The sequence below is a fragment of the Pipistrellus hanaki genome, assembly GCF_964339955.1.
Source record: "Pipistrellus hanaki genome assembly, chromosome: 2".
Classification (NCBI taxonomy): Eukaryota; Metazoa; Chordata; class Mammalia; order Chiroptera; family Vespertilionidae; genus Pipistrellus; species Pipistrellus hanaki.
In genome coordinates, this window is record NC_140504.1 from 172,796,002 (window position 1) to 172,803,577 (window position 7,576).

The following is a 7,576-nucleotide window of genomic DNA, read 5'->3' on the forward strand; positions in this document are numbered from 1 at the left end:
TGAGATTGGCCAACCAGGAAGCAATCCTGTGATTCACCCAGCCTGTGGATGCTGCCGGAATGTGTGGTGATGGCCTGGGGTGGCAGCTTTCTCTCATAAAATGTGCTTTGTATTCTAAGTAGGCTTGCTGCGGTTTGAAGCAGAGAAACAATGAGTCATTTGTGTCGGAGGCTATTGGTTCTAGGATTTCAGAGTGACCCGGGGTGAAGCAAGGACCGGGTGTACCTTAAAGGCAAGACACCCTGAAAATTGGTGCCTGCCCGTCTCTGCTGGTCCGTCTTTGCCTTTTAAAGGGGCCCCGCTCCATCATAGCACAGCACAGAGTTGGGCTTATTATTTTCCCAGAATAAAATCTCTAGTGCTTTCTAAGGACATACCGATTGGCTTTCTGAAATCATTTTTAAAGTTAGGGGGATTACATTCATAGCTGCCTCCTATAAATGCCGGCAGAGACTTTTAACTGCTTGTTGTCTAGGTGGGACCATCTAGCAGGCCTGGGATCAGAGCCAAGCTCCAGCACTTAACTAACCTTAGAAAGCACCAATGTCTTCTTCCGTAAAATGAGGAGAATAACAAAGAAACCTACCTCAAACAGCAGAGCGTCCATGAGGCGGCATCAGGAAAGGTTCCCGGCACCTGCGAATGTTCAGTAACTGTTATTCCTGGCAATGGAGGTGTGTTGGTGTTCCTCGTAAGACCTATGCGTCCTTTATCAGGCACGTTTCATGCTGACCAAGGCCAGTGAAAGTCTGCTGAGCTTTAAGTAGGTCCTGAGCTTTGAACCGCCTGAGCCCTCTGTGAGGTGTTGATTCCAGCTTCTGGCCTCCAGGGGTTCCTTGGGGCCAAATGGTCTTTGTCAAGCAGTTTGTACCAAAGGGAATGCATTCAGAGCTTTGCTGGATTAACTGGGGCTTCCTTTACATAAGGGCTTGTTTTTAGTTTTCTTTTTTCAACAAGAAAAAAGAACCCCATGGCTTCCAAGTCATCTACAGTCTTCCTTACAGCTCGTCATACACGCCTGGCACCTCTTTTCAGCCCGGAGTGAAAACACGCATGCTCACCCGCTGACGTCAGGCACAGAGCTGCAGCCCGCGTCCCTAGAGCATCTGCTGACAACTTCCTGTCACTAGAGAAGTATTTCCTGAAAGAACAGCAAAAACTGTTTTTGAATTGACATGTGGCTTTAGCTGCTCCTGAAGTTAAGTGAAAGTACCATTGTTACCAACTATGAACCTAAAAATGAAAAGGAAAAGTATTACCGGTACTTTTTCTTTTATTTTCCTTTGCTGATCAACATGAACAATTATTTCTTGGTAAAGTTGATTTCAGGCAAAGACAGGACTTAAGAATTGTTGCTTATTTTATTTCAATAAAAAGAAAACTTTGTAATGTTGTTTGAGCAACATTTTACAAATTTCTTCACAAAGAAATTGTGACAAACAGTAGGGAGTTAAAGCATTTATGAAATATGTAAAGATACCCACATCTGGGGTTGCACATAACAAAGAAATATCTTAAATACTTTTCAGAATATTCTAGGAACCAAGACACAAGGGCATGCTTTAGGAGAACATAGGAATGTAATGGGGGAGGGGAGGCATATTAGGACTACCCATTTCCTTAAAAATCACCAAGAAAAACAATGCAGCATTCAACTTCGCATACTGGTCTTGCACAGTTTATAAATAATAGCATGACTTAAGTCCAAAAAGCAAAGATGGGATTCTCACTTTGTTTATTTTGAGAAATAAGTGCATTGACACCCAGGTAGTCTACTCTTGTCTGATAGGCTTCCGTGGAAGGAGTCTCTGCTACTTCGAAGAGGACCATTTGACACTTCTTTTCAGGTAGCCTTGATGTCAATTTTGAGGGACAACTTAAGGAGCTTAATTGTCTTCCCCTAAGTCAGTGGTCGGCAAACTCATTAGTCAACAGAGCAGCAAACCGCGGCTCACGAGCCACATGTGGCTTGAGAGCCAATTTGCCGTCCACTGCCCTAAGTCAACCAGCCTTAAATTTCACCAGTGTGTTTGTGTGTGTGTGTGTGTGTGTGTGTGTGAATAATTTGCACAACAATTTCACCCAAATGGGTATCAATTCCACCACCATTTCTGCAAGACTATGTGCAAATAACAAGTTATCTTTTCCATAATTTTTGCCCATTGGATTTTATGTTTTTATTGATTCCTAATCTATGAGTTATATCTATTTTTGACATTGTCTCTTATTTTTGCCTCTTAGGGCTTTTTTTTATATGCTATAAATTTCATTAATCTTCTGTTTTAAGGTCTGTGGGTTTTGAGGCTTTGTTAGAGAGGTTATCCATTCCAAAGTTATAAAGTAACTCACTGATGTTTTCTCATTCTTTTATGGGTTTGATTTTTTAAAAATATATACTTTATTGATTTTTTACAGAGAGGAAGGGAGAAGGATAGAGAGCTAGAAACATTGATGAGAGAGAAACATCAACCAGCTGCCTCCTGCACACCCGCTACCGGGGATGTGCCCGCAACCAAGGTACATGCCCCTTGACCGGAATCGAACTTGGGACCTTTCAGTCCACAGGCTGACGCTCTATCCACCGAGCAAAACTGGTTTTGGCTGATTTTTTTGGTTTAAATCTTAGACCCATTTGGAGTTTATCTTAATATACATGATGTAAAATATAGATCCAATTTTATTTTTATAGACAGGTACCAGTTGTTGCAACATCATTTATTAAAAAGACCAACTTTTCCTGCTGATTTGAAATGCCACTTCTCATGTATGCTAAATTCCTATGTGCATTTGGGTCCATTTCTTGTTTTTCTCTTCGATTGGTCTGTTTTGCTGCCAGTACCACATTGCTTTAATTATTGAGACTTTATATATAATACGTTTTATGTTCCAGCAAATCTTGGTGTGAAATAAACCACCCAAAGCTTAGTAATTTTTTTTAAATATATTTTATTGATTTTTACAGAGAGGAAGGGAGAGAGATAGAGAGTTAGAAACATCGATGAGAGAGAGTCATCGATCAGCTGCCTCTTGCACACCCCTACTGGGGATATGCCCACAACCAAGGTACATGCCCTTGACCGGAATCGAACCCGGGACCTTTCAATCCCCAAGCCGACGCTCTATCCATTGAGCCAAACCGGTTTCGGCCCAAAGCTTAGTAATTTAAAACAACAATTGTTTTATTATCTCTCACAGTCTCCGTAAGTCAGGAATTCAGGAAACTCTTGGTGGGGAGATTTTCTTTCTCCTCACGTAGCTTCAGTATTTCTCAGTGTGGTCTCTCTGTATGAGTTAGTCCGGGCTTCCTCTCAGCACGGTGGCTTCAGTGAAGTCGGACAGCGTATACATAGCAGCTCAGAGTTACAGTGCAAGTGCTTCCAAGAACAAACTAGAAGCCGCCTCACCTTTCTGACCCACGCAGCATCACATCCTCTCTATTCATTTGATGACAAGACAGTGCCATCCAAATCCTCTCAGTGGGACAAATGTCAAGGTCACATTGTAAGAAAATCATGTGGCACAGGACACACTGTTGTGGCCAATTTGGAAAAATACAACCTGCCACATATCACTTTTTGATAGGGCTTCGTTAATCTATTTCAGAGTTTTCCTGGCTATTCTGACCAGAAGAAAACTCTTCTCTTTCAAGTAGCCTTTTTATAAATCTAATCCTTGAGGTGAATTCACTGGTAATCATGTGTTAACCTTTTTTTTCATTTACTTTTGGCATTAAAAAATAACCTTTTTTATTTTCAAAAACTACATTCAGGTCTAATTATGAATAAGTTGTCATTATCAGATGTGATTCATTTCTGAAAATGTTTTTAAAACAAACAAACAATAGGGATGGATGTTGTGTTTGATGGGGAGAGGATGGCTCTGAGATAAAAAAAAAAAAAAAAAAAAAAAAAAACCACACAAAAAAAAACACTGCCCCTGCCTGAGATGCTTTGCTCAGTGGATAGAGCATTGGCCTGTGGGATGAAGGGTCTAGGGTTTGATTCTGATCTCCTTCCTTGGTTGCAGACTTGGTAGGGACACATATGGGAGGCAAGAGACATGTGTGGGAGGCAACCAATCAATATCAATGTTTCTCTCTTTGTGTCTTTCCCCTTCCTTTCCACTCTTTCTACACTTGATCTTAGCCAAAAGGCCGAGAAGCAATCCTTTCCACTCTTTCTAAAAATAAATAGAAAAAAATATATTTGAGGTGGGGGAAGGTGGTGGTGGTGGTGGTGGTGGTGGTGAGGATTAACAACAACCAACAACAAAAAAACCTGCCTCTGCAGCCGGGTAGGGAGTGGCCAGGCCCGGAGCAGCAGCTGCCAGGCTGGGAGCGGCCAGGCCCGGAGTGGTCGGGCCCAGAGCAACCGGTTCCAGAGCAGCCGGGTCGGGAGCGGCAGTGGCCAGACCTGGAGCAGCTGGTTGTGGAACGGACCAGAGCAACAGAGGCCAGGCCCGGAGCAGCCAGGCCTGGAACAGCTCTCTCCTCGCCTGCCTCCGCCCCAAGGCTGCCTCTCAGACATGGCTGGAAACTTTTGGGGGAACTTGAGGGTCTGCTGAATCAAATGAGGAAGGCCTAGATCTGGATGTGTTGAGTTAGTATAGCGCTGGGGTGTTGATCTGTGAGTGCCTTGGGTAGGGCCTGGATGAGGTTGGTTGATCTACAGTGGTGCCTCGCATAACGAACTTTGGACAGGTTTTTCATGAAACCATCGGCCAAAAAGCAGAAAATGGATGAAGATGTGCAAGATTCGGTAGACTCTACTTAGTCTGTCTTAAAATTAAAAAAATGTGTGTTTTTTTTTTTTTTAAATTATGTTTTTAGATGTATCTAAATAAAAATATGTCATCTTAGCATATTTTTTTATGTCATCTTAGCATATTTTATGCTACAGAACGAATTATTTTTTTTAACATGTATTGTTATGGGAAAACGCGTTTCACATAACGAACTTTTTGCATAACAAGCTTGCTCCTGGAACGAATTAAGTTCGTTGTGTGAGGCACCACTGTATTTGGAAATGTCTTTTGTGTGAAGTGTATCCTTGGGCATGTGGAGGTATTATTGATTTGAGAAAATGCTAAGTAACTGATTTACTATCTGAAAAATTAAAAAAAAAAAAAAAACTGCCTCTGACCATGTGGTAATGAATTAGAATTGGAGACATCCTTGTTAACTCATCTTAAGCTTAACTCATGTTAAGCTTAATGCAAATTGTTAAATAAAAAATATTTACAGATATGTGTATGTTCACGCATTAGTGTAAACATATTTATTTCCTTGCTCCGTCAGCTAAGAGGGCCTAGAAGCAATGATACTCTAGCGTCAATGAGCAGACCCGGCACCCTGCTTTTGGTTTCTAATGTTATTTTTAGAAGAAACCAGAGCTTCTTACAGAGATGGCTGATTCTAGGGTTGAACAGGAAGGATACAAAATAATTCTGGAGTATCTTGTTAGTGCCAGGAAGTAAGGAAGTGCTAAAGAACAGACAGACAAACAACAAACCAACATTGGTGGGATATGTCCAATGTGTTGGCATATAGCTGTTCATAACATTTTCTTATAATCCCTTGTGTATCTGTGGAATCAGTTTTCACTTCTCCTTTTTCATTTCTGATTTTATTTATTTGGGTCATCTTTCTTTTTTTCTTGATGAATGTGATGAAAGGTTTGTCAATCTTGTTTATCTTTTCAAAGAACCAGCTCTTGGTTTTATTGGTCTTTTGTATTGTGGGGATTTTTCAGACTCTATTTCATTTATTTCTACTCTGATCTTTTATCATTTCCTTTCTCCCACTAATCTGGGGCTTTGTTTGTTGTTCCTTTTCTAGTTCCTTTAAGCGTAAAGTTAGATTGTTTATTTGAGATTTTTCTTGTTTTTTGAGGTAGGCCAGTAATGTTATAAATTTCCCTCAGAGGACTGCTTTCACTGTATCCCATAAATTTTGGGATGGTTGTGTTCTCATTTTCATTTGTTTCAAGGTAGCTTTTGATTTTTCCCTTGATCACATTGTTAACCTATTCATTGTTTAGTAACATGTCATTTAGCTTCCATGTCTTTATGTTTTTTTTCAGGTGTGTTTTTTTTTTTTTTTTCTTGTCATTGATTTTATTTTATTTTTTTAATATATATTTTATTGATTTTTTTTTTACAGAGAGGAAGAGAGAAGGATAGAGAGTTAGAAACATCGATGAGAGAGAATCATCGATCAGCTGCCTCTTGCACACCCCCTACTGGGGATGTGCCCGCAACCAAGGTACATGCCCTTGACCAGAATCGAACCCTGGACCCTTTCAGTCCGAAGGCTGATGTTCTATCCAGTGAGCCAAACCAGTTTCAGCTTTTGTCATTAATTTTAGTTTCATACCATTATGGTCAGAGAAGATGCTTGATATAATTTCAATCTTCTTAAATTTATTGAGACTTGTTTTGTGTCCTAACATGTGACCTATCCTATAAAATTTTCCATGTGCACTAAAAGAATATATTCTGATGCTTTGGGGTGAAATGCTCTGAAGATATCAATTAAGTCCATCTGATCTACTGTGTCATTTGAGGCTGCTGTTTCCTTGTTGATTTTCTGTCTAGAAGATCTAGCCATGCATGCCAATGGGGTGTTAAAATCCCCTATTATGATGCTATTACTGTTGCTTTCTCCCTTTATGTCCATCAAGATTTGCTTATATATTTAGGTGCTCCTTTGTTGAGTGTGTTATGGTTTAAGTATTGTCCCGACCAGCGGGAGATAAACGTGGGGGCGAGGAGGCACCTAGAAGGGAATGGTAGAGGACAGAAGAAGTGAAGAAATGGAGGCAAGACAGGGTTCTGATCAAGCCTCAAATTTTATTGTTGAAGCTACAATATATATACAGGCTGTAGGGGGAGGTTGCCACGGCGACATTCCAAGGCGGGGCAAACTATGGGAGGGAGGATCAGGGAGGGAACGTGGTAGGGATCTTCCCGAGCAGGATGTGTCGTTAGGCGATAAGTTATCTTTAGCTTCTGGCCAAACCGCAGGACACCTCGTGATCTCTGGTGACTGTGAGTTGTAAGAGGAGTTGGAAACTTAACTCCCAAGATGGAGTTGTATTTTCTAAGATGGAGTTGCTTGTATCAACTCTGATAGCTCCCAACGAAGTATTCCCATTGCAATGGTGATTGTACACACAACCCACCTTGTTGTATTGGGATGAAGCTCTAATCAACTGAGCTACCCAGCCAGGGCTGAATAAAGTATCTGTCATTTTCAAGAAGAGATGTTGCCCAAGTGCTCTCTTTACTTTTATAAAATAACATCAGCCCCAGCCGGTTTGGCTCAGTGGATAGAGCGTTGGCCTGCAGACTGAAGGGTACCGGGTTCAATTCCAGTCAAAAGCATGTAAATACCTTGGGAGTGTGCAGGAGGCAGCTAATTGATGTTTCTCTCTCATTGATGTTTCTAACTCTCTATTCCTCTCCTTTTCTCTCTGTAAAAATCAATAAAATGTATTTAAAAATAAATAAAATAAAATAACATCAGGCCCATCAGAACCAAGGAGAAAGTTCCACAAAAGTGTACTCTACCTACAAC